Source organism: Haemorhous mexicanus, chromosome 13, assembly GCF_027477595.1.
Source record: "Haemorhous mexicanus isolate bHaeMex1 chromosome 13, bHaeMex1.pri, whole genome shotgun sequence".
NCBI classification, from domain to species: domain Eukaryota; kingdom Metazoa; phylum Chordata; class Aves; order Passeriformes; family Fringillidae; genus Haemorhous; species Haemorhous mexicanus.
The window spans coordinates 12,616,021-12,643,271 of record NC_082353.1 but is presented as its reverse complement, the minus strand read 5'-3'; the positions used below and the strand labels follow the sequence as shown (position 1 = coordinate 12,643,271).

Sequence of the window (27,251 nt, the reverse complement as noted above, 5' to 3'; positions counted from 1 at the left end):
CTCTGACTCAACTCCACTCTATAGCTTTGATTCACTGAAATCTCGGCTGCAGCTGGGGGAAGGGAGACAAGTTGGTGCTGCTCCTGCCAGGGGCAAGCAGGAACTGGGGACAGCAACCCACCCACCACTGTCCCTCTCCCTCCAGCCTGGCATGGGGTCCCCTGCTCCTGGAACTCACTCAGCTGAGTGATGAGTGACAGACAGAGCTGCTCAGACAGAGCTGCTGGATCATCCAGCCTCACCAGGTCTTTCTGGATGTGAGAAAGTGGAGACAAAGGGAATCAGCCCAACTATGTACAGATTACATCGGGTTCAGAGAGGTTCCAGTAATGTCACACCCCCTGGGAGCTGGTGAGGACGCCCTGCAGCCACCAGAAGGGACCTTCCACAGCCTGGCAGGGAGCAGGGCACTCACACAGGTGTCCAGAGTAGAGCTTGGCTTTTTCTGTCAAGTGCAAAACAGCGTTTGGCCACACCAGGCCCCCAGCACAGCCCTCCCCAGGAGGGACCAGCTCCATGGTGAAAGTGTTGTTTCTTCACCTCGTGGGTTCAGGGATGTGGCTGTGGCCCTCTGCACCAAGGCTCCCAGCAGGGTGGGGTGGGTAAGCAGCAGAGCTAACCTGAGAGCTGCTCCGAGCACTGCCTGTCACACACCAACAAGCCTGGAGAGGACAGTGGCTGTGCAGCACAGCCAGATTTCAACTGACAATATGGTCTACAGCTTTCCTTCAGCTCTTTAGTTACCCAAGTCACACATCTCCCTCCGTGAGCTCAAAAAAATACATTCCAGAGGAAGAAAACTGTAAAGGGAAGCAGGTCAGGCTTAGACAGACACCTACACTCCGGGGCACGTGGCAGGGAGGCAAGGAGAGACACAGCTAATTGCAAATTGCTGCCATTGCCATATTAGTCATGCAACATAAATGCTGTCAAGTAACAAGCTTTATGGGAACAGACTCTGATTTCTCTAACAATGCCAGAAAGTGGCATTGTGGCTGAAGGCTGTAAATTAAGCATTGTCAGGGTTGGCAGCAGTTTGCCAAGATCTGTTGACTAGCAGGGGAAATGGGCTGTATTTAAGAGCAGGCTCTTTCTACAAGCATGGCTGAGTGCTGCTTGGGATGCCATGGAGGGGAAGAGGCAGAAGGCAAAGAGAGAGAGCTCAGTGACCAAAGCACACACATAGTCTCAGACTGATTCTGCATGCAGGAGCCCTGGAGAACTCTTTCTCCAAGAAAAGTAACCAAAATCTAAAGCTGCTTCACCAAATACTTCCCTTCTTTTGGTGAAAACAAAATCCACAGTATTTACCCACATTTTTCCCTTCATTAAGCAAAACTCTTGACTTCCCTTATTCCCCAGTGCTGCATCAAGAGGATAAAGGTATAGCTGTGAGCCTTAGGCATGTTGTGCTTCCTTCAAAAGAAATAATTTTGAGATTTTTTTTCAGATTTGTTTGACTGCATAAACAGTTGAGTTTGCTACATTTTGCTGTACTCTGCAGTAATTAGTATCATGACTCCAAAATGCCAATTTACAGATTCTCACTCAGGAAGTCTTGAAGAAGATGGGAGTCAGATATTTTGCTTTCTGGCATTTATCCTCATCCAAAATGAATCTATTCTTAACACAGAGCCATGTGGCAATGGCAAAGAAATACAGGCCCTTTCACCCCAAGGGGGTGATTTCATCAGAATTAGTATCTCTGAACCTACAGCAAACTCATTTTTGTGCTGCTGTGGGAATCCTGGTTGTGGGACCTTTCCCAGACTCCCCAGCTAGGCTCCTTTCTCTAGTTTTAGGACAGCAGTACCCAGCCATCCCACTCTGGTGATGAAAAAGTTCTAGAAGTGTCTGTATAAAACACCAGCCAGTAAAAATAGAAACAAGCAGAAAATGCAACATTGAGATTAGAGAGTTGCAAAATGGTGAGAGAGACCATCACTCCAGAGGGGTAGCTAAGCAACAATTGCTTTGTTTTGTAATCTATATGAGAAATAAAAATATCACCAGCCCAGAAAAAATATTCTCTGTTCTGAAGAAGAGCTGGGGCAATGTCAACCAGTCCAGGTGCCTGCAGTGCATGAAAAAGTGTCATCTGTTTTAAACCTGCCATCCCAGAGCTGCTATTGGCAACCTTGCATCTGACTCTTCAGAGTGTCAGATAATGATGGGATGGCTTTATTGAGGGTTGTGTGATGAATTTTTTTAAAACATTGTATTTAAGTTAGGTGTGCTATTCTTGAAAAACCTGACAGTAAGTCTGATAGCTTAGACTGCATTTACCAACAGAAAAAAAGCCTCCCTTAGAAGGGACATGCTTTGGGGGGGTTAATTAACCTAATGAGCATACATTAAAACCCTGTTAAACCAGGATGTTCCAAACATCCATCACACACTACCCTTTCCAAAGTCAAATGTACTCTTAAGTTCATTGAAAGCCTAAATAAGTGAGTTTCCAGCTAAATTCTGCTGGATGATCTCTGAAACTCCGGCCAAGATAGAGTGAGACATTATACAACAAAGAAATGGAAAGTGCTGTGTAATTGTTTCAGACAGTCATGAAAACTTCTACCATTTCAAAGGAGAAACTCTTCCCCACCAGTTAGCAAGGCCAAGATAAGGCACAAGCATCAGAGCAACACTCCTGGCTCCTTAAGCCTCAGGCATGGCCACTGGACCAGCTGGGAGCCACAGCACATCTGCTGCCATGCAGCAGAAGTTCTCTTACAGAGCAGAAAAACACTGAGAAAAAGGTAACAAAAGATGTGCTCAGCCTCCTAAACTGAAATTCCTAGATCTGAGGTGAATTACACTGTTGATATCAAGGTAGCTTCCCAATTAAATCTTTACAAGGCTGGGATTTTCTTAGTGAATAAAGACAGGGATAATCTTTATGGGTGTTTGAGCACACAGAGAGGTGACTCATAACTTCTTAAAGCATCCAGGAGAATTCATAAGATGAGTATTGCTGAAAATCCTAGCTGGTGCTCACGTGCATTTCAGGAACCTGTCAAAGCTTGTTCATTAATCCCTCAACAAATAATCAGAGAATGGTTTGGGTTTGAAGGGACCTTAAAGGCCATGTAGTTCCAATGTTTGCTTTCAGGCATTTACTAAAATCTTTTTTACCACTGGACAATATTTTGAATATTGCAATGGATATAAGAATATCTGAAAACTGAATGAGCTTCTCTTATTCTACCTTTCCCATGGGTGTAACTGTACCAGTTCTAATGGAAGAAAAGAACTCAGCCCAACACTTAGAGGCAGTATTCTCCCTTGGTCATAGGAGCAGAAAAATACTATCACATATTATTTTAACGTTGAGAAACACATTTTGTCCAAATGGCAGAGTTGCCCAATCCCTGCTAAGTCCTGTGGTGTCCATGGCACACTTCTTGACACACCAGGACAGGCAGAACCAGAGAATTCTGCAGAGAATGTGCTGTAGGGTCAGGAGGGAAACCTCTCTGAGGAGGAAGATTCTGGACAATCAGCCTCTGAGGAGAGCTCCTGGGGAGGCTGCACAGCCCTCTCCACACTCCAGCCCCTGGCAGCAATGTGCAGTGTGTGGTTTGGGCCAAGTGGGATGGAAACTCCTCCTACCTCCAAGGCCCAGGTCTGTTCCTCACTGAAGTCAGTGATCACTCTGATTGGCACTGGATCCTGAGCAATTCATATCCCAAGTATTTCTAAGTAATTCAGCCTGTCTTTAAGGAGGCAGAGTCTATGTTTGAGCGCCTTAGGAGGTCTTGCCACAATTGTTATTTTCCAGTGAAGACAAACTTCTGCCTCCATGGCAAAGCACACCAACAAGCCACTGGTGTTGCTAATGTTGGTTAAACTGAACAGAGTGCAAGACAATAAAATAAAATTACCATTTCAGTGTGATGGGCCCAAAGAAGCCATTGGGGCTATGCCCTTCTCATTCCAACAGATGGAGACAGAGACCTTTGGGTTTAAGCACCATGCCTAAATCTCAATATCTACGAATTTAGATAGCACCCTAATTTATCCATCCACTCTCTCAAAAAGCTTTGGATTCTCACTAACTTTCCACCAAAGGAACAACAATAATAACAGGGAAAAACTCAGTTTACAGAAAATACGTATAGAAATACAATGGAGGCATAAACTAAAAAAAAATATATATATACATATATGTATTTGTTTTCCTTACCTATACTACATTACACTCAATCATAGGCCAAAAACCAGTGTTAGGATGAGAAGTAATAGGTTTTCTTAAACTGTGTTTAACTAGCTTAACTAAAAATATTCCTGAGTTCTGGGAAACAGTCTCATAGTTGGAGGAAAAAACACAAGTCAAACATTTTCCCTGTTTATTGTACTTTAAACGTTTGGATCCTCTTTGTGCTTCATAGCTGCTGTTTAAGCAACTGAAGCCAGTGAGGGCTCTGAGGTGCTCAGTGCTTCAGGAGAGCATGTCACACCCCCAGAGTGTTCTGGGCTCCCAAAAATAACCTTGGGAAGTGGTGTCTTTGCATCTCAGCCAACCATGGAAAAGTTGCAGTAGGCCCTGTTGGGACAGTGCCTTCCTATGGACCCCAGGGAGCCTGTCCTTCTCCTTCTCTCTTTGTCTGGGCTATGTAAGGTTACTGAACTCAAGACACCTTTCAAAATATATTTATCTGATTTTTGTTTTTTGTTTTTTGTTTTTTTCCCCTCATATAGCTCCCTCTGCCTTTTCTGGGAATAGTAGTGCATGTACTGCCATTTGAACCATGACATCTCCCTCCTTTCTAAAGTCATCTGTGTAAGCATTTTCTGAGATGTTGCAACTGGCTGTTATTGCAACATGCACTTCCCCCCCTCCCAGTATTCTCTATTGCTTCCAGGTTGTGACATTCACCAGCAGTTTGCCTCTTTCCTCCCTCCAAGCTCAAGAGTTTCACCTTCAGGAAACCCCCCAGCTCCCCTGGCCAACAGGAGAAGGAACACGGGCTGGTTCCTGCACTTGGATTTAGTGAAACAATTGACAAGACTGCCAAGTTTCCAGGCTGACCATTTGCAAATCAATCTAGTTCTATACATGCCATGTACTTCTGACCTGTGCAACAACCCGTAGCATGGAGCAAACAATAGAGACAATTCTCCTTTGATGCATCTATTACTCTACTTTCTGAACCTTTGCTGGATGTCATCTAAAAATGGCAGTGTGGATTAAAATATAGAAAAACTTGTTTTGACTATTTAAGGCTGGAGGACTCTGATTAAAATTCTTGCCTTGAAGGTAAAAGCAAAATTTACAGTTGTTTACCATATCAGTTTTGCAAACAATTTTCAAAACTAGACAATAAATTCACTCTTTAGGTATGTCCTGTGTTTCTCCTCTCCAGCAGCTCCAAGCTGTGCACTTTCCTCACTGCTAAAACTCTTTGTTACTGGTTCACCATCTTGACTGTTCAGCTTTTATTTGTCCAGCTCCCCAACCTCCAGACTTTTCACTCCACCCTAAACTGAGCAGCTAAAATCTCTGAATTTCTCCAGTAGTTTCCTCTTACTGCTACAAACCAAAGAAGCCTCTTCCTCACAGTACTGTCAGTACATGTTTCCCACACCGTCTACATCTCTGCTCCCCTCCAGCTCCTCCCATACCAGTGTCCCCACTATTATCTTCTCAGCTTTCTACCTTTCCCTCCAGAGCAGCTTTTCACTTCTCTTTAGCCAGTTTATGTAAGACCTTTTTTTCTCCTTACTCATTAACCACCAATGCTCAGATTGTCCCCTAAAGTACTTCTCATGGCTTTTGTCTCTCCCTACATTAATTTCTAACCTCTTCAACACAAGAATCCCATTCTGAGCATAATTTCAGCATTTCTTCATGGGGAAGAAAAGGTTGGAACAAATAACTACAATGCTGTAGGAGTTTCTTGAAAATAAATGTATTGAATCCAACCAGGAGTTCAAGTTTTACATTAGAACACAAAAGCAGCTCAAGATTAAAAACAGAAGCTACTCCATAAAGGCAATCATTAATGTAGTCACAGTTACAGGAAGAAATTGTATGTATGGGAGATTTTACTTCACTGTAAGCAAATCAGAGATGCACATCTATATATTAGTCACCAGCACTTTATTTTATTTTTGCTCAGGTGGAAATGGCACAGCTCTAGATGGACTTACAAGACAGCTCCCCTTCCTAAAGTGTTGCCATCCTTGAAAAGGTGATCACATCACAGAGGAAAGAAGGAATATTTTAATAGCTTCAGTGTAAAAGTAGTCCCTTATTTTTGATTTCTAACACCAAAGTATATTTTTCACTTGGCTTTGGTAACTAATTTTATGCTCTTTTTTATGCAGTGACCACAGAAAGCCAAAACAATGGAAAATTACTTGAGCAAGATTAATCAGTCAGAAAGAATGATACTTATTCTGGAAGCTCACTCTATTGTCTTTCTTCAGCAACCTATGACTATGATTTCATTTGTAAGCCTTCCTTTTTTCTGAAGGCACAGTTGAAAACTGAAGCTGAAGAAGTTAATAAAAGGCAAGCTCTGTGCTTCACTGAGGGCACTTCCAGCTGGTCTAAATCTGCCCTTGTTCTAGTGCAGTCAATGCAGTGATGACAGGTCACCAAGGAAGGTGAACTCTTTTTTTTGCCTTCAAAGATGTATATGTCCTTTTTGGTTTGCATTTTATTTCATTCCAGAAGTAGCACTGATTTTGGCAAAGCATCTAAAATATTGTTGTCCCCTTTTAAAACTCACACAAACTGCTGAAAAGACGGGTCCAACAGAAAAACAGTCAAAGCTGAGACTAAAACCGTAGGACCAACTTCCTGATAAACAGAACCAACAAAGATGATGCACAGCAACCTAAAATGTGCGAGGTAATAAGCATGACACAGCTGTCTGAAGAGCTTGCTGCAATCCATGAATAGGATGCAATGTAACATCTTCAAACACACCTCTAAAAGAATTAATCATAATTGGTTCCAGGCAATTGTTCATGTCTAGACTGCAGCAGTATTAATCTTTTACAAACCCTTTGAAAGCAACTCAGGCAGTGTTTGGGTAAGGCTGTGAAATATGGGATCAGTAAGGACTCCCAGGGTGTCACTCTGGGAATACACTCAGAGACAACTTTCTAAATAGACAACAGTGATCCAAATCAGCCCTTCACCCTTTACTCAAGTAAAAGATGAAGAGATTTCAAATTGTATACATTGGGAACACAGATGTCCATACTTGCCTTTTTTCTAGTCATAAAACACCATGCTGTTTGTGCACAGGAGAGAATAGATAGAAAGAGCCTCACACATATCCAGAGGTCAAATGCTGAAAAATGAAAGAGGAACCTCCACCCCTCCACTGCTCACTCGACAGACTGTCAGCCCCTGGCTTCTGGACAAACTTCACAGAGACAGCAAACCCAGAGACAGCCTGCCACCCGAGCTGAAACACACCCTGCCACTGCTGCATCACTGCTGCTCAAAGCACCAGCAGGAGGAGAGGGCAGCCAGGCCCTGGGCACAGCCTGTCCTGGCCCTGCTGCCCCTTCCAAAGTGCTGACTGTCATAAAAAGGTGTCCCAGAGACACCAGGGTACAGCACAGACCTCAGGTCTGTATGTGACACACAGCCCATGGCAATGGCTGAGCAAGCATCAAGTGGAGCACGTTTGATTTTCCTGGTAAGAAAAGTGAGCACAAAAGAGTTGACAGGCAGCTGAGGCAGGCAGGGCTCAAGTTCCTGGTCTACCCCAGAGATTCTGTGTGACCCCAGTGGAGTTGTTTATTCCCTGCACACCTGAGCAATGGCTCTGTGGGTGGTGCAGAGGAGATAAACATCAAAAACCAGGAGGTGTCTGGACACAGGAGTACCCAAGAGCTCTAGGACTGGCATATTTATACATACAGAGAACATTCAGAGACAATAACTCAGAAAGCATAAATGCACTGACAGCAAATGTTGAAGTAAGAATAAACAGAGGAAATGAGGAGGGGACACAAGAACCGTGATGATTTCCCTCATGGTCCTACAGCTCAAGGTCTTTTCTTACAAATCTAGCTTTGGGTTTTTTTGTGAGGGATTACAGCTGCCCATAAAAAGGATGAGCAGAAACACACCTGAGTGCTGTGTCCTGTCTGACCTGGGATGACTGGAAGAGGCTGCAGAGTAAATCGTGGTCACCCTGCAGCTGCAGCCAGCTTTGTGCAGACTCTGTAAAGCAGAGAGCAGGAGTTTAACTCTCCTCCTAGGGGAAACATGGGCTGGCTCCTATAGCCTCTGCCCAGCAGCTGGCAAGAAATCCTCATTAATCAGAGAGACTACAGCTCTCACCCAAGAGCTCACTAACATTCCTTGGGACATGTCAGCTGAAAAAGCAAGATGAAGATATTTTACAAATACACACCAAGGGTTTTAATTTTTACAGCTTTTCTCTTAAGTGAAAAAAATATTTCATTCACTTTTTAAATGTGAGAGATATTTTGAGTTCAAATATTGTAATTTCCCATACCAAAGCAAACCATAAACTTGCTTAAAAATTAAATTCTAATTCAAAAGGGGAACATTTGCTTTTCAAAGTGCACTTCTTTTCACGTTGATAGGGTGGTTTTAAAATAAAAATCACAACAGAGAAAAATAGTGCACGATTACTTTTTTGCACCTCACAAAACAGTTGTAGGTTTTTCTGTGAAAATGTATATAATGGTGTTAAAGGAGGGGATATTTTCCCAGTATCTTCATCTTTGTTTTTAAGCCAAAGGAACATGATGTTAAATTCTGTGCAAATATAGCACAAACCACAGTCCTTTGTGCATGTTCTTGAACTGTTTCAAGGAGCCCTAGAGATATCACACATCATCCCATGATTCAAACCTTTAACCTTGAGGGAAAATACACAAAGCAGCTTCAGATTTTTTCCAACTCAATACAGCATTGAAAGTACTGTAACAGCTATTTGATAAACACAATGGAAGGACTTTTAAGTGAATACATCTCATTTGCCATGTTTATAGTAAATGTCTCAGTAAAAACTATTTTAAAATGCAAAACATAATTAACTACTCCAATATTTTTACTGTACTGATTTATCTGCTTTGAGAGAAATCCAAGCACGTGCCCAGTTTGAGGAATGCAGTATCACTTGTTTAATAAAAGGTGATTGATAACTTTTAAAGCTAAATAAACTTGGGTTTAATCATCTTCACCTGATAGAAGGAAGATTTTAAATAAAATACAGTTGTCCCAAGTACCTAAAACGATTCTAAGGGCTGATAGAGGGGAAAATCTCCTACAGCATGAAGGGGGGCACACAAATGCACCCCCTCTGGGCTCATGCAGCTTGAACTGCATGGTATGGATTTAAATTAGTAGCAAACCTTCCATAACTCACAACCACTTCCTAATGTTTGTTTGTATTTAGCAAAATACCTGATATAGCAACAAAGTTTTTAGGGTAACATTATACTGAAAAAGCTGCAAGTAGACTATTAAAATATTTCTGGTCATGGTGCCTCAATTCCTTGTAAATGTGAGTCTTAAAAATTGAAAAAGTTCCCCTAATATTATACTGCTTTTAAATTCACTTCTGTTGCTTAGGAAATCTGTCTGATTCTTCAGGAACTTAAATACATTAATTTTCATTTCATCATCATTCACTCAGCCCAGAAATGGCAAAGTAACAAATTCCCTTTTTCTGCTTTATTCTGCAAATTACCTTCCAAAGAAATGCAGAAGTTATGGTAAAGTCACAACCCTCACACATTTGAAAAAACAAAAAAGAAACCAGTAGCAGTGTGAAGTAATCACTGCCATGGTATTTCTGCAGAACTGAATTCTATTGGGTTACTGACATACAACCCTTTGTAAAGTATTTTTAGATGTCAGTTATGTAAATGTTGAAAATCAACCTAAAGTTTTAGGCATTTTTTTCTTCTTTTGGCATGAGATCTGGGAACCAAGATATTGCAGCATGACAATAACTTTTAACAAACTCTTCCTTCTGCATAATTTTTTCACTATGCCAAATAAACATCTGCGATCCACATGAAGAGAAGCTGGTGGTCCCAAAGAAAAAAAAAAGGCTTCTCTGAGTCTGAAGTCTGTCACTGCCAGAGTAAAACCAGTGTCTTTTGAGGCCCCAGTGCACAGAGCACACACTCCATCCACACTCACCCACGTCCAGCCCAGGACAGGAGCAAATGCCTTTGTTTTGCTGTGAACCTTCACCAGGGAAGAGATTCCCCTGCCCGAAACACAGAGCCTCCACTGCCACAGAAGGATGGCTACCTACAGAATTGTTTCTCCTGAAACAACCAGTGCCCCAGCCAGTGACATTCCAGCAAAGCAAGGAAGCTGCCAGCCCGTGTGGCAGAGCTGGGGGCACACACGTGCCTCTGCACAGCTCTGGTGAACAACTCGGGCTCAACAGGAGCAGGGAAGAAGGCTGCAGAAATACATCACATTTTAGAGCAAGCCAGACATTGCAGAACCACCACTGTATTTGTTTCCTCCTAGAATCATTAATAATTTACCATCTTTTTAAAAAAAGCAGCACTGGACCTGCATCACTGCATTCTGAGCAAGTTCTAGGTATTGGTACAGTTGTTTGTTTTCCTTTATCTCTTAGTTCAGTCCTGAGTTTCAGCCCCACTGGCTTTTTGTAAATCCCTGAAGATAGCTAGATGGAATGAAACCCAAGGTTTTATTAAGCTACAAAAGAAAATAAATTATGCTTAAGCTCATGTGAATATTTAGAATTTTTTCCAAACACGAGGATAAATGTGCAGGACTTGTGATGAGATACAGGAAAAAACAATTCCATTAAAGGGCCACTTATGCCCAGAGAGAACATTCAGAAAGTTGATGGGGGAAAAAAATAAAGCAGATGACAATGTCAGGTCCACCAGGACAGAGCTTTCGTGGAAGTGCTCACACCTCTTGCACAAATTGAAATATTTCTGTCTCTCTCTGTTCCTTCTGGGTGTCCTTCTGTGTTTACAGCTGGCACAGCCCCTGGGCACAAGTGGCAGCCAGATGCAGTCCTGGCTCCTCACCCTGCTGCCCAGGCCTGGGGAGGGCTCTGTGGGGTCAGAGCTCAGTGGGCACTCGGGCAGGGTGCCCCAGTCATCCTCACCATGGTCCTGCTGCTCCCTGGAGAGTCCCTGCAGCAGGACAGGCACCAGTCATCCTCACCACGGTCCTGCTGCTCCCTGGAGAGAGTCCCTGGAGCAGGACAGGCACCAGTCATCCTCGCCATGGCCCTGCTGCTCCCTGGAGAGTTCCTGCAGCAGGACAAGCTCCTGCCTGGAGTGAAGGGTGCAGAGGAGGGCGAGGGGCAGGAGCTGTCAGTTGTCAGCAAGGCAGGGTGCAGGAGCCAAACAGTGCTGCTTTCTGCCCCAGTGCAGCCCAGGAAAATGGAAGAAAATGAGGGTGGGGAGGGAGGAGACCTTAAAACGTTTTACTTAAAAGGTGCTGCTAGAAGAGCGCAGTCACCAGCTGAGCAGTTACCTGTAGAATCTTCTGACATGACAGAACTACCAAAGGCACTGAAGGTTCCTCTTGCACTTCACCAGGCTCCCTTTGCACTCACCCTGGGAGGCACTCATGCATCTCTTATGATTAAAAGCCAGGAGATCTGGCATGTGCCTTTACAGCCCTGATGTTTCTTCTCCACTGCTTTACCAGGAATCCAGAGCTCCATGAAGAAAATGGAGAGCTCCCAGACTCTTCCAGCCTGGCACGAGAGTGGCCAGAGGCAATGTGGGCACCTCTCTGCTCCCTCCCCACTGGCTGTGGGCACGAGAGGGGGTTTGCAAGGCTGGGAACACAGCACAAAGCTCCTCTAGTGCAGACAGTGATTAAAAGTCTCAGCTGTGGAGGAGAGATTCTTCCAAACAAATCCTTTCCTGTTGTGAGATATTTATTTTTTTTCTTAGCAGACATCAGAACTATCTCATTTGCAAATGCATGTACAAGTCTCCAGAGGGAAGTTTGAACTTATCCTTAAATTACTGAAAGTTTATTATTATTATTTTCTCATGGAAAAAGTCACGGATGTCTTGTAATCCCTCATGTTCCCATCTTTTATAATTAAATGCATCTTGACCCAGAGGAAAGCTTGGGAGCCCATTAGAATAGGAGGTGAAAGACAATTCTGAAACAATTTACAAGATGTTCTTTCCTTCCAGACTTCAATGTTATGACTCACAACTGGGTGCTGGAAGCCCCACAAGAGCAGCCAGGAATCTATACATGCAGTTTATGAAGTTTCCAGAGCAGCAATGGGTTTTCCTGTGTTTTACAAAGTGATGCAAAATAGTTTGTGTCAACAGAGCTGATCTGCCCCATATCTTGGTAAGCACTGCTCAGTCTGGGGTACAGACTCTGACAGCACACATTTGTATTTCAGAACCACAATGTCTATATGTTTTTAGGGGATGGAAAGAGAAATGGTAGAGGCTGGGAGGCAAGCAGTGTGCCAAAAAGCTCAAGTCTCTTGTGTAAAATGTCTTATGAGTTTTCTTAGGGCCTTATCCAATGCCTGTTGAAACTAATGGGAATCCCTCCAGGGTTTTAGCTTTTACACTCATGTACACATCTTTATCACTCCTGCAATTACATTCTTGTCACATCTGTGGGCAAAACGGCTCTGAGATGCTCTGATACATAAAATACATCTATGAGAGTTCTGCCAGAGGAGTTTGCTTTCCTGGCTTCTGCATGGTGGTGTTCAGTGCCTTGGTTAGGCAAGCAAAGAAGATTCTTGCCTTCTGTCTCTTAAAAAGACTTGAGGGAGACACTCCAAGACAGTGAGTAACAGGACTACAGCTGATCACCAAACATGCTCATGCCAATGATACTCTGTGCCTGGATGGCAAATAATTTTGCTCACTTTACCACAAAAATACAATCCCATCAGCAGCACGGGTATCCTGCCCCTACTGCATTGCTGTGCAGTGTCAGGGCTGGACACACTTTGCCCTGCAGAGGAGGTGCCCCCTGCCCAGATGTGTGTGGGGTGGCTGGCAGCAGGTATCACTAGCCCAGACCCTTACAGAAAACAGATAAAACCACCCAAGAACACAGGCTGCTCTAGTTCAGAGTTCAAGGAACACCCTCCTCTTGGGGCAATCCACCAACCAGAACGGAATGCTGAGAAAGATTACCTCACCCTGTACACTGATTTAACAAAAAATGCATTCTTTAATTATTTTGGAAATGCATGGCAGACTCATGTAAGATGGGTGTTTTGGATCTCAGCTGGTGCAGCCTGTGGAGGAGCTCAGGATGGAGCTACCACTGACCAGGTTACAGTGAGTTCCAGAAGTGCCATGGCAAGCATTCCTGCATTTGGTTTGGGTTTGCTGTGGTTAAAGAAGCCTATGCAGAGGCTCCGAATTAGCATCAGAGATTATGGGTGCTATGTAGGTGAGATCTTATCTTAGTGATACAACAGCTTGTGGAAAATATGTAAATATATCAAGTTACAGTGCACACAAAGCATTTCACATGATACCAGATATTTAGACAGTTGATCCCTCAGACAACAAATGCAAGTGATACAAGCTCTTAAAACTACACGAAACAAGACTCTGGTTTTTTGTCAAATTAGCTGGTAAACTAACACAACAAGCTTTATCTTGTTCTTATTAGCCCACCTGTCTCTTCCCCTTTAATGTCAGGCTTTAAAGAGGAAATGAGTACTTAACTGATACTGTCTTTTCAAAGGAAATATTTGCTTCAGTTACCTTGCATTTTTAATGAGATTGTTTAGTCACAGCTTGGCATCAGTTCATAGTATGCACCATATCAAAGCTCTCAGGTTTTCAAAGCACAAAAACATATCAAGTAGTTTGAGCCAGCAAAAGTGAAATTCTTCCTGGTTGGCATAAAATCATGGAGATGTTTAACTCCCATCCCTGGTCACTGCAGAGACAGAATTAACAGGAGAAAGTTATTCCTTTAATAGCAGTCTCTGTGCCATTTTCTGGGGCCTGTTTACAGAAAATTCTCTGCAGCTCAGATTCAGCTGAGGAATCACCCAACCAACTGCAGTTTGCTCAGGTTTGGGACGAGGGCAGGAGCTGCTGAAGTGGCCTCAGCACACCAAGGAGCCTTCATTTACTATTTTCACACTCGTGAAAATGTAATAATAATGTAACCCTAGGTGGCCTCTCTTGTTAAAGGGCACCATAAAAGGCACTGTATCTTTATTTGCTCTTTGTTTCCTTATAGGCCCCAAGTAAACATTTTACTCTGTTTGGCTCTGACTCAGCACACAGTACAGGCATCTTTGACAAGCAGGGCATCTTCTGTACACAAAGACAGAAGTCCTGAGAATATTTACTGACTTAAACCAAAATTTCAGCTCCAACCACCATCTCAAACCCTCTCACAGTGCACATGTAAGCAGGTGACCTGCAGCTGGAACATGAAGTCTTGCATGCAAAACTTTTTTTTTTTAATCCCACTCATTATTATTTTACATAAATACTCATGTTCAAAACACTTTTCTTCTAAGTTTTGCCCCTTCAGTAAACACCAGAATGGTTTTATAAGGCAAATTATAAAAAGTACTGGAAGCTTTACAGAACGACAAAAGCACCTCCCTGTCTTTACACCTTGCCATTCAAAGAACAAAAGCTACAGCAGCAGCTGAAGAGAGCACCCTCCCTAGGAAGAAACACATTCAGTTTTTTACCTGACTTTTGCATATAGTTTCTGTGGCAAACACACACATGCCCAAGGGCCACCCCTGTCTCATTTCCTCTGGAGCAATACTTAGCAATGTTCATCCTCCACTGATTGAATGAGGTGAGGAACAAGCACTATTTAGGAGGGAAATGCTAAAGGAGCTTTCAAAGACAAAATGAATGCACAGGTAGAAAAGCAAACAGGACTCCCTTAGACACTGCGGCCACTGCAAACCTGGGCTGTTTCTGAGAAGCTTCATTTTGTTCCTGCCACAAGTGCTGGGAAGAAATGTATCCTGACATCCTCCTTCCCCAGAGGGAAGGCAATACACTCAGCAACTGATGTGTCAGAAAGGGAGAATGAATAGAAAATAAATAAACTATTGGCACACGAATACACAAGTGCCTAAAAGAACAGTAATGTCTCAATAGCCTATGTAGCAAACAAAGTGCTAAAGGATGTCAGAACTGCTAACAAAAGAGGTTTCTCAATAAAAACCCACTAGTTTCAGGGTACTAGAGTATATTACTTATAGCAAACAGCTTTGGTTTTTTTTGATCTATAGGCAATCTTGGAAATTTAGACCAATGAGCTCCTCCAGTTATGCCCAGCTCAGAGGCCAAAATGATAGAACCAAAATAGCATCAGGCCTGGAAAAAGATTATATAAGGACCAAGGAAATGTTCTGCAAAGCACTCATGTTCCCACTTAAGTTCTTTGAGGAGTGTATTAATGTACAAAAAACCCAACAAATTCTGGATACTGTAGTTGTGACTTTGAAACAACAAGAACACAAAGGAGATGCACTAGAAAGAAACCATGGGCTAACTGAAGATACCACCACAGATGAAAAGGGAGGAAGCAAAACCAGAGGATTAAATGCACAATTCTCACCATGTAAACAAGAATGTGTTGCATATAATTTTGCACCAGTATTTGATTTCAACACTTCATTTACCAGTGGCCCCATCAACACCAGCCTGGCTCTAGGGGAGGTGCACTTTGCCTACAGCAGCCCACAGAGCAGTTCCTCTCCTCCCTCTGCCCACACCAGCCAGGCTCTGGGGAGCTGAGTGCAGTGGCCTGCAGGTATGGCACACACGGCCATTCCCATGCAGGCCAAGGCACTTTCAGTAGCCTCTCACAAATGCATTAGCCATTAGCTCCTAAAGCTCCTTCAGTTTGTTTAATGGTGCCTGACAGAGAAGCTTAGGAAAGCAGCAGTCAGAGAGAGTCACATTAAATAAGACACAACTTGGCCTGCAGGTGGGATGGGCTCAGCCATGTGGCTGTGTCTTAATCAGCAGAGATTGGATTTCTAACTCCTGCCTGTTGTGCTGCCTTTTCTAATTGATTTTTCAAGGCTGAACTGAATAAAGTCTCATGCTGAAATGCAAAGGTAAATAGCTTTGGGGCTTACTTTAACATGTCCTTTTGTAACTGATGAAGCTAAAAGCAATAACACCTAGCAGATGTGGCAGTGTGTTCCCCTCTGTCCCCCACTTCACAACAGCCACCAGAGAGTGTCCTGATGGCTGCATCCACCCTAGCTTGCACTTTTGGGAAGTGAATGGCAACTCAGTAGCAACAGGCTGGCTGGAGCAGCACCCCAGACGTTTTGCTAGTATGTAAATATGTCTGTAAGTCAGTTATCTCACTCTATAGGGGCCAGCCCAGGGCCCACGGGGCTCTCCTGCATGCCAGGCTCTCCCCCTGAGCAGGGACTCACCCAAGGTTACTCCTCCAGGCTGAGATTCCTGCCTGCAACAGATCTCAGTGCGTGGCTAAGAGCCTGCTGAGCTTCACTAACATTGCATCTCAGATGGGCTGTGCACACCTGATCCTTGAGACAAACCATGGACCCCGTCTGGGCCTAGGACTGGACCCAGCTGACCTGGACTCCTCTGCATAGGAGCAGTCTGCACCTCAGCACTCAACGGGAGGGTCTCCCTGACATGTCTGGTTTATGCTGCTCTCTATGCACTAAATAATCAAGTGTACCTTGCCACCAAATCTTGTTAAACCACTGTCACATTTACCACTGGACTTTGTTGACTGCCTGTGCCAATAGAAGATGCTGCTCCTCTTGCAAGTGAAGCGCCTCACTCCATCTGGGACAGCTGACAACCCCTAAGGTCTTAGAGAATGCAAACACAAAAAGTACAGAAAATGTTTCGCACTGATTAAAAAAGGTAGGCTCAGATTTCTAACCTGTTTAGTGGTAATTTAGGCAGCATTGTTAACTTCCAAAGCCAGCTCTTAGAAACACTTGTGTGTGTGTAGCCTCAGGAGGATCTAAGCCTTATGTGTTGTAAAGAACTGAAAAACCTCCTTTGGGCAAACAGAAGTACTTCATTTCCAGGCTGATGCCACAGAAATTCCAGAATATATGTCCACAGAAGAGGAGTCAGGATCTCCCAGGGAAGCCAAGCAATACTATTGCCTTACTTACTGCTGCATTCATTACTGCTGCATTATTCATTCTGTGATAGAGCCCAAGGACCCAGCCCTGTGCAGAGCTCCCCCTGCTCAGGGCTGGGCAGACACACAGACAAAAGTCTTCAGCCTGGGCAGCTCAGTCAGTGAAGTCCCTCAGCCATAGGCACTGCTGTGTAATCCTCCTCTACCATAAACTCACCTTTTAACTCACTCTGACAGCGCTGCCCATAAAATAAGTGACTTCTGGATTGCAGTGAGGGGAAAGAGAAAATTAAAGCCTTGCCAAGTCACCCAAACCCAAATGTCTGAGTACTTGTAAGCACTAAAGAGGTACCACCTCAAAAAGCACTTCCATAGACCAGCTACTCCAAAATCTTATTCTCTGTCTGTCCCTGGGCTGCTGCCTTTTTTGAAACACAGCTAAATTAGCAGCAAGCAACATGATAAAGGCCAGGAGACAGTAGGCATTACTCAGGCCTCTACTTGGTGACACTCATAATAATACATCAGATGGTTATAGTTCTTTTTAAGGCTCTGTTCACATTAAATCATTTTTGCAGTGCTGCTGCATTTCTGGTAACACACTTGTGAGCACACTAAATGCACTTCAATCCTCCCCCCATCAGACCACAGCACAGTACTAATTACATTTATTTGAACTTTTTTGAAAATACTTTTCTTACCAGATAACTTGTCTCTTCAGCTTGGAAAATTGTTTTCATCCCTCAGTGACATTTTTATCTCTACATTGAAGAGTTCATTCTACCAGTTTGCTATGCAAGCAGATTTAGAACTAAAAAGAAATTAGAAAGCAGCCACATTTCCTAAAGTTTTGATCTGGTTTTAAATGTATCTCCATAGCTGCCAGTCCACAAAGAGGAAAAAGGTTCCCCATGGCACAATTCAGAAAAAGTGTGTGCACTCTGCAGTATTCAAAGGAGAAAGACCTTGAGGTTTCCCCCCAGTCAAAGCTGAAACAGAAATTTTGAATTTTTTTTCCTTCAGCATCTTCCAAATCCTTGGTTTGTTATTTCTCATGTGGAGTGCACTGCTCATTCCATACACTCCGGGCTCCTCCCTCCTCTCCATCTACTTTCTGTAGCATTTCTGTTCATTTTCTCCAGCCTCACTTTCCAGTTTTCATTTTCCTTTCCCACAGATTCCTTCTCATTTTTCAGAATACTCCCATCTATTTGGGTTTCCTTTCTTTTGTATAACCACAGAGTCCTTCCTTCACTGTCCCTGCCCACACTGGGAACTTTACCTGGTCAGCCCTGGGAACTTTACAGGACCCTGGGAGAGCCAAGCATCTTCCAAGGGGAAGAGGTGACAGTGCTTGAGTGTGACAGTGCTTAAACTGGCTTCCCATTTTCACAGCAGGCCACTTTCCCTTTGCCCTGGCAGGCCTCCTGCAAAGCTGAAAACTGCATCTTTTAGGGTTGTATAGACTGAAAAACCTCAAATATTTTCTGTGGGTTAGAGCCCTAACTAAGGGCTCTATTCACCAGAAATATGATGCCATGGACTTCCACAACCCAGCATGTAGGCAGACTGCACTTGATAAATGTGTGTTTATCATAGCTGCACAACTCAGCTCTGCTTTTCCAACCTCCATTTCCCTTAAGATTAGGAAGATAAAGGTTACATTTTAAAAAGACAGGCCTTTAAAGCTATTTTTAAGTGCTAGCAGCTAAACTCTGTGTGAAAATATCCCATCCTTTTCTATTAAATTAGGCTGCAATAAATCAACATATTTTTAAAGAACTGGTACATTACTGACAGGAGCTTAAGAACTGTTTAGTTACAGTGATACACAGAGGGTAAAAGAAAACTTCTGCTACTGAAAAAGGAAGCCCCAAAATACTGAACAAGAAATTCCAATATGGGTATGCATTCAGATCATATTCTAACCAAAATTCCTGTACTAATTAGAGATTGATTTTTACGAGGCCTCAAATCCTCTGTGCCTCAGGGCTAGCTAGGTTACAGAACTACCAGTTTTCTCTCTCTTACTCTTTAGACAAAGATTTATTTTCTGCTCAAATCAATACAAACAATCTGCTGTGCTCCAGCCAACTCTACACCTTTCAAATACACACTCATTCTCCATGTTAAAGATACCCAAAAGTCCTCCCCAGCACCTTGTTCATTTCAGCAAAGGCAGCACTTTGGAGTGTCACAGAGCAGAGGCAAACCCACCCTCACCCTTGGGGATGGAGCAGAACTTGTATCTTCCCCACTCTGTACCCAGCAGGACGATCTGGCTTGCTTTCACCATCTCTGCTGCCCCTTTCACTAACACAAGGTGTGTTTCTTCTCAACGTGTGAAATATGCTCAAAGATTTCCTCATTCTTTACTTATTCCAAAATCTCAAAGAGCAAAACTGACACCATTAGGCGAGAGGTGAATTTTTAGTTTCTTAAGGGAATGTTTGCCTGGTTAAAATGCCATCCTAATCTGCTATCTCTCCTTGTTCCACTGGCTATCTCCTGACTTTCCAGGCAAGGAATACAAGGCCAGTCACTCTGTTCTCCTGACTGCCTTGGGCTCTGGCGAAGAGCAGCTGAGAAGAAAGACATTTTACATATTCATGATTAAAAGATAACTGATAACCAGGGTCCAGATGTTGGTCTCTGCTGGCCAGCACACAGTGCAATTATTATTCCATTTATAGAAAGAGATGTTGTCCTGCCTTTTCCAGCCAACCAAAAGGTCTTCCACAAAATGCTCAAATACTCTGCAGAGAGGCATTCAAAACAAGGAATGAAGAGAGAGCTAATCATATTTGCTCCACAATTATTGCATTATAAGAAGTTAATATGGCCTCAGCCCTAGAGCATTACCCAGTCCCACCAACTCCAGGTTCACCATGTCAGGGTGAGCTGGGATTTCTCTGCAGCTCAGCACTGGCTCCCACATGGTGCCTGTGGACAGCACTGCAGCACCCAAGGGAAAAGAAAGCAAAATGTGGGCTAGGAGAGAGGTGAGAGCAGCCCCTTCACACCCAGAGCCCAGGGCAGCTCCTAAGGAGGTCAGTGGGAACAGGCACAACTTGTTTGAGCCAAATGAAGTCCAATAGGGTTATTAAAGCTCCTCTCTCTGAGCTTAACCTTGGAAAAACTACCAGATTTGTCTAAAGAACTGAAGAGAATTCTAATTGCCTGTGTTCCTGACAAAGAGCAGGACAGCCCAAGCATAGGCTCTCTTTTGGGGTTTTCTGGTTGGTGAGACTCTGGGCTGGAGGAAAGGGAGGGAATAAAAGCAAGTGAGGCTGAAAGGCAGAAAGTTGTCAAAACAGTGACAACTATAAAAGTTATAGTTACCAGGCTGAAGAATGACCCACAGCTTTAACAAAGGTACCATGACAATTTTAATTGTTTGACATCTGGCTATCTGGCTATAATATTTTCATGATTTGTTTTAATAAATTGTCAGCTTATTAAGTCCAGTCACCAATTATACCAGTAAGCAATACATTTTGGCTAAAAGCTGCCACAATTCCATAAAGAACTACAAGTGAGAGAGGTTAGAAATACTTGGAAAATTCTGACAATCCCTATGAAAGAAAGCCTGTGAAGTGTATAACTTTACACCATGTACTCAGACTCTGCACGCTAAAACATTATTAATCTCATTTTTCAGCTGTGGACAGGAAAATATATAAACTGTTAATCCATTATATACAGCCTTTCCCCTTGGGTATTTCTAAACAATGGGAAAACAGAACTTACTGAAATTTAAAAATAACTTTTTGTATACCAACATTTCAGTTTACTTTAAAAATATGCTTCTTGCAGCCGTAAAATCACTATGTATGTGGTGGTGTTTTGTTTACTTACTATCATAAAAAGTCATAAAGATGAAGTGTTGTGGTTCCTATTAACATCGCAGTTTTATATTTATACTGTGCATGCCATTTCAAGCATTAGTGGAACTTGACACAAATGTGATTTTTTCCAACTCTCATGCATTTTCTCCTTTCTCTGTCAACAGTTTCTTATTTCCTAAAATGTACGATATGTAGCGATTTCTGCTTTGATTAAATAATCTGATTTTAATTTTTCCCTCCTATTATAAATACTGCTGTTCCCACAGAACAGTAACATCATTTATATGACAGAAAAATATTTACAGTCAGATCATTCAAACAAAACCCTAAAATTAACATAGAGAGCTACCCATCATGTTGTTCCTCCTTAAAGTGTTTTTTTCCGATAAAACCTCAAATGAGTTGGACTCCTTAAGGACAGGATAGATCCAGCAAGCTTCAGATGATTATCAAGTTTCTGGTCCCAAGCTATCACAGGTTTTAACATTTACAGGAGTTTTGCACGGCCCATATTCATATTTTTATGACACCCCTCTTAGAAACAACGGCACTATTTTGGCTGAAGATTTTGCACACAACCAAAAAGAAACACAAACTACCCCTGAGGCAGACCCCAGACAAATTAAAGTCAGTGCTTGAAATCTGATGAAATAACAATAAAACAAAATAAAAAACCCCAGAGCTTACTAGTGTACTGTGTCAGGAAACATTTACAGCAGTGACTCTACACACCCCACCACAAAATAAATTCCTACCCTATGACGTTTGCTTTGGCCTCTGCTAATTTAATGCAATTTCAGTTGGATCTTGGTGGTTTCAGCTTTGTCAGCTCTATCAGGCTTCCACAGCAGGGCAGGAAACCAGGTTGATTTGGATGAGCTGCACAGGAGCAGCACAGGGCAAACCCTGGCTGCTCACCCATGGGCACTGCCGCTGTCCCAGTGTGCTTCCCACACTGCAGGAGCAAAACTCCCTGAGTCCAGAGAAAACCCTCAGCCAAGCACACACAGGTAGGTGTGATGCAGAGAGACTGCAGGGAGAAAAGCAAGGATTTTACCCTTCCATTGTTTTAATTAAAAAAAGTTAAAGAAAAGGAATAAAGAAACATAAAAGGGCAAAAATCATTATCTACATCAGCGTTCTCTAATGAAGCAGAAACTTCTGGTGCTGCAAAAATATCTCAGAAATTATAGTTTAAGAAATAAAGCTCATTCATTAATTCATTTCCTCAAGGCAGTATTTTCTGAGTATCCCCCTTTCTCCCCTTTTACTAACATGACATTATATAACTACTTTATTACTGGTCTTATTTAAGACTCAGAAAGTGAAGCTCCGGATGGCAATGCAGTCACCATTAGCTAATTTAATGGCAAACTCTTCCAAGAATTGTAATTGAATATAAGCCACTTTCCAAATTTGCTTTGTTATTGTCTCTATCTGAAGAATTAAAATTTTATAAATTTTTTTTAAATATTCATATGAATGACTATGCAATATCCCTTAATTTTAAACTACGGATTTTTAAATTTTATTTTTTAACTCAGAAAACTCATCCAGATATCCAAACCATTTTCTTTTAATGTTGAATTGCGAAATAGCTCTGAGGTCCCTACAATAAACAGAATAGTTCAAAATATCAGAAGGAAAAATTTAATAATTTAAAAATAGATGCTGTAAGTAGCACTTCCATTAAAAATTACAGCTCAGTTGTCTATACAAGATTTCTAAAAGAACATCCCAAACTGCTATAAATCTCAGAGTTTTGTATATTAAGAAATTATATTGCCAGTCTCAAAAACACTCTGTTTAAAAGAGGAAAATAAGTAGTCTGTGATTTTGTTACAAAGAACCAGCAAGTCTTACACACACAACTGGGGAGCTGCAATGTTTATAGAAAGACAGTCATTTAAACCTCCACTGAAAGTACTCAAATCTTTGTTGCTGACAGTTCAGAAGACAGGGAGGAAAAGGCTTTTGCCAGAATCTGCTGTTTTAAGAAAGCAAGACATTCTGGTTTTGCTAAAACACTGCCTAAGTTTGTGTAGAAATATTTATGATTATCAACAGAAAGTATGCAACAAAAGGTGTGGGTGATTATAGAAACAGAAAATTAATTCAGAAATGGTCTTCTCAGCCAGGTAGCATTAGCTTCTGTTTCTGATTTCCTACTCCCTAAAGAAACATTCCATCTCCTAAAGAGAAAACAACACTGGGCTTGAGGATATACCACTAACACTGAAAAATGAAAAAATTAGCTGCCCAGGATTTCACTAAACTGCAAGAACAACAGGAATTTGTAATGTCCTGATGATTTCACCTCTTTTTATGTTTAACTGTACGTTTTTCAGCAGAGAGTACCATCACCTACCAGCTCCTCATGCTTAGCTGCACAGACAGCTCCTCTTTCCCAGGTGTAGCTCATGTTTTACTCAAACACGTAAGGAGCAGCCTTGTTCTAACTCCAGCCTGGCACTGCCCAGTGCCCACCGGCTCCTGTGTGCCCCAGAGCACTTCCACCCGCGGCAGACACTGTCCCACACCTGGGCAGGTGCGTGCTCTGTGCTCCGGGACGGAGGGAGCGACAGAGCGAAGGAGGGAGCGAGCGAGGGAAGGAGGGAGCGAGGGAGGGAAGGAGGGAGCGAGGGAAGGAGGGAGCGAGGGAAGGAAGGAGCGAGGGAAGGAGGAAGCGAGCGAGGGAAGGAGCGAGCGAGGGAAGGAGGGAGCGAGGGAAGGAGGGAGCGAGGGAAGGAGGGCGGTACCTGCGGGGTGGGGATGCTCCGGGAGCGAGAGCGAGGGACAGAAGGAGGGAGTGAGGGAAGGAAGGAGGGAGCGAAGGAGGAAGCGAGCGAAGGAGGGAGCGAGCGAAGGAGGGAGCGAGCGAAGGAGGGAGCGAGCGAGGGAAGGAGGGAGTGAGGGAAGGAAGGAGGGAGCGAAGGAGGAAGCGAGCGAGGGAGGGCGGTACCTGCGGGGTGGGGATGCTCCGGGAGCGAGGGACGGAGGGAGGGAGAGAGGTACCTGCGGGGTGGGGATGCTCCGGGACAGACGGAGGGAGGGGGAAGGACCTGCGGGGTGTGACCCCCGCACTCAGGGTCACCCGTGGCAGCCACAGCACCGGGGCACTGTTGTCGCAGCTATATCGCAGTGGAGACAGCCGCGATACACAGAGCATCACCACACAATTTCAGAAGGCTTCAACCCATGCAGAGTAACACCTTACCACTTCAGAAGGCTTCACGCACCTGCCATGCAGAGTAACATCATTCCACTTCAGAAGGCTTCAAGTGTCTGCTCTTGTTCTTCAGCCCAACCTTCCATCCCCCTCATGTTGCTGCACTGCCCCTGTGTGCCCTCTGCTCCCTTTGTGGTTGGTCAGTGCCCCTGGGCACTCCATGGCTCATTGCTGTCAGTGCTGCTCACAGCTGTGCCCACTGGGGATGAGGCTGGGCCAGCCCCACTCCCAATCTCCACACACTCTGTGCCCACACTCTGTCGGTGGGTGACACAGGGGATCTCACACCCAGCTCCACTCCCCAGGTTCTGCCTCACCCCACAGCCCCTTTCCTTCCTCCTCTCTGCTTTCTGAAGGTTATCTGAACACAGGGATCATCATCTAGAGACTTTCTTTTTTCCCCCAAACAATCAGTGTTTTTAAACTGCAGATTATCTGTACTGCATGTGTTTATGTGCATGAAAACTGACATGCTGCTGTTTAAGATCCCCTTTTCAATAAAATGCATTAGCAAACGAATGTCTATTCATGTAAGGAAATGATGATCATTCTTATTTTGGACATAAACCTAGTATTTTATCAAAAAGAGTTTCAATTAAATCTTACTAATTCTGAATGATTGTGGAAATAAATGGGGTTTAAGTCTTAGAGATTTAAATGCTTATAAAACTATTTTGCTTTAAATCTCGGGCCTGGCATAGAGTAAATTTCTACTATGCTTGGTTAAAAAAAGGATCAGCTTACCAATTCTTCTTCTGGGTACAATAATTTCAAGACAAAATTAGGTTTATTTAATGTAAAGGCTCAAATTACTTTAAAAGACAATAAAAGGGATGTATTTCACAGCCTTATGTAATCGTTTTTCCTACAAGTTAACTTTCTCCTTAATCAGTTTCTCACTAAACAAGACGCTGACATTTTGCATCACTTCTTTGTGTGCACGAGAACTCCACCAAACTGGATACAGTTACAAAATGCTGCCTTTTCTTAGCGACATTTCCCTAAAGTGATAATTTTTCATGGCGTGCTCTTGAAGAGCAATCATATAATCTAGAAAATATGCCCTATTTGCAAACTCTTGTGCTCCACTTGCTTCATGGAAAGGAAGAGAGCCCTGTTTTCCACCAGCAGCTGTGGTTTCCATGTCACTGAGGGGCACAGAGCTTGGCTGTACACCCAGCCCGCTGACTCATCAGAACTGGACTTGGCTGCAGAATGCCATTTTTTGTTAGAGCCACATGTGATTGACACAGACCAACAATCTTGGGTACAGGGCTCATGCTAATCAGCCACATACACAAACAAGAGTGCTCAACCCACACAAGTTTATCCAATCTGCATGGCCCAGAAAATAGCTGTTCATATCCAGAATGTTGATTTTTAGAACTATTAACTGTTTCTTCTCTACTTTTTTTTTTCCACAGTGGCTCAAAAGCCACGTTTATTTCCCTGCCATGAAACATCAAGGAAGCTTGCATTTAACAAACCCATCTTCTTTTAATACTGGACAGTAGCACCATTTGATCAAGGAGAGTTTGTTCTCCAAAGCAGCTAAGGCACCAGCAGCCTTCTTCCACCCAGCTGCAGATGACCCTAATTCTGACAAAGCAGGTCTGTGGCATCTCATGAGCAATGTGGAGATGCCTGAAGTCAGCTGAGACTGTACAGCAAATTTTTTAAAAATCTAGATGTTGTTCATTTCCTGAACTTCTCTCTATTTGAATAGCAGTGAAAGCATCAGTGTGTCAGCTGAAAGGTTAATGCCTCATCAAAAGGAAGAGCACTTGTCACACTGAGGTGGATCATCAAAAGCAGCACTTTGCTGCTGTTTTATCCAGAAAATGTTATCTCCTAAATCAGGACTGTGTACATGTTTTAATTCAGTAAGTGAAAAAAATTAGCTAATCTTGAATAGGAAGAGGAGATATGTATCACCATGCACATTAAAAAGTTTGAGATTTTTTCAATACAGGAAGTTGTGGGAGTTTGCAGAGCTTCTCCAGTATTTTATAATGATATAGGACATGGTTAAGAGGCATCCACTCTTGCAGCTACCAGAAATTTTTCAAATAGTGTTCATTTTCCAAAGGAAGGGTATCAGTAAATTGAGTGTCATGAAGGAATAGTTTGCACAGAAGCACTGAAGCAGTCTGAGCCAGAGAGTTTGACTGAACTCTCAGCTTCAGTTAAACTATGCCAGAAATAAATGGGAATAAACAAACAGATTAGGCAAAGAAGGCAGAAGAAAGTAATAAGAGTCCTTAACGTAATCTTCACTTGAGGAATGGGACAAATGTAAACTGAAAGGGTCTCTGTCTGCAACAGAGACTATAAAAGGAAGACTGTTTGGTGTTAAAACTGTTTTGTGCAGGTTTTTGAAGAAAAAAAATATCCAATTAGCCATCCAAAAACTTTACACCTGGCCTGTGAACAGGTTTGGTCCCATGAAGAGGAGTAAAGAAACCTCTAAACCTCTCCTAGAGCTTGGAAACTGGGGCCTTCAGGCTTTGCTGGAAAACTGAACAATGGTAGAAAGATCAGAGCAAACACCATTTTCCCTGCCAGACTCCCAGCCACGGCCCCAGGAACCCAGCCTTTGCCATGGGATAGGAGATTGCTGTGGCAGCACAGTCGCCTCCTTTCACAGCTTGAGCCCAGGAACCACAAGGGCCCTGCAGAGGGGGAAACCTCAAACTGGCAGTGTCTAATTTGGTTTTGTTTATGTTCCTATGTTCCCCATTGATCTGCACAGGGCTTAGAATCAACAGCTAAGACCAGCAACCTCCCCAGTACAAACTGCAGAGGCAAAATAATCTCTGAATAATTCTTCCCGCTCCAAATCAGAAGAGACAATCAGATCCAGCAGCTGGCACTGCTGGAAGTGGCCCCAAAGTCCACTTGTCACAAGGCTCTGCACAGAGATCAGTGTGTGTTTCAGTCTGGTGCTGCAGGCTGGGATCTCTGTCGATCACAGCAGAGGCTCTCCCAGAATTTTGAATAAAGCAGAACAGGCAGCACCCGTGAAGGCAGTGCATCACCCCACAACCAGGTGAAACAGGTTCTCAGTAGAACAAATGTCAGGGGG

The 27,251-nt window shown here is 43.2% G+C and overlaps 1 protein-coding gene across 8 annotated transcripts in view; it reads right to left on the bottom strand.

Annotated features, from left to right (window-relative positions):
- Nucleotides 1–27,251, bottom strand: part of LOC132333393 (high affinity cAMP-specific and IBMX-insensitive 3',5'-cyclic phosphodiesterase 8A-like) — a 151,727-nt gene that overhangs the window by 76,622 nt on the left and 47,854 nt on the right. The window lies entirely within an intron of this gene.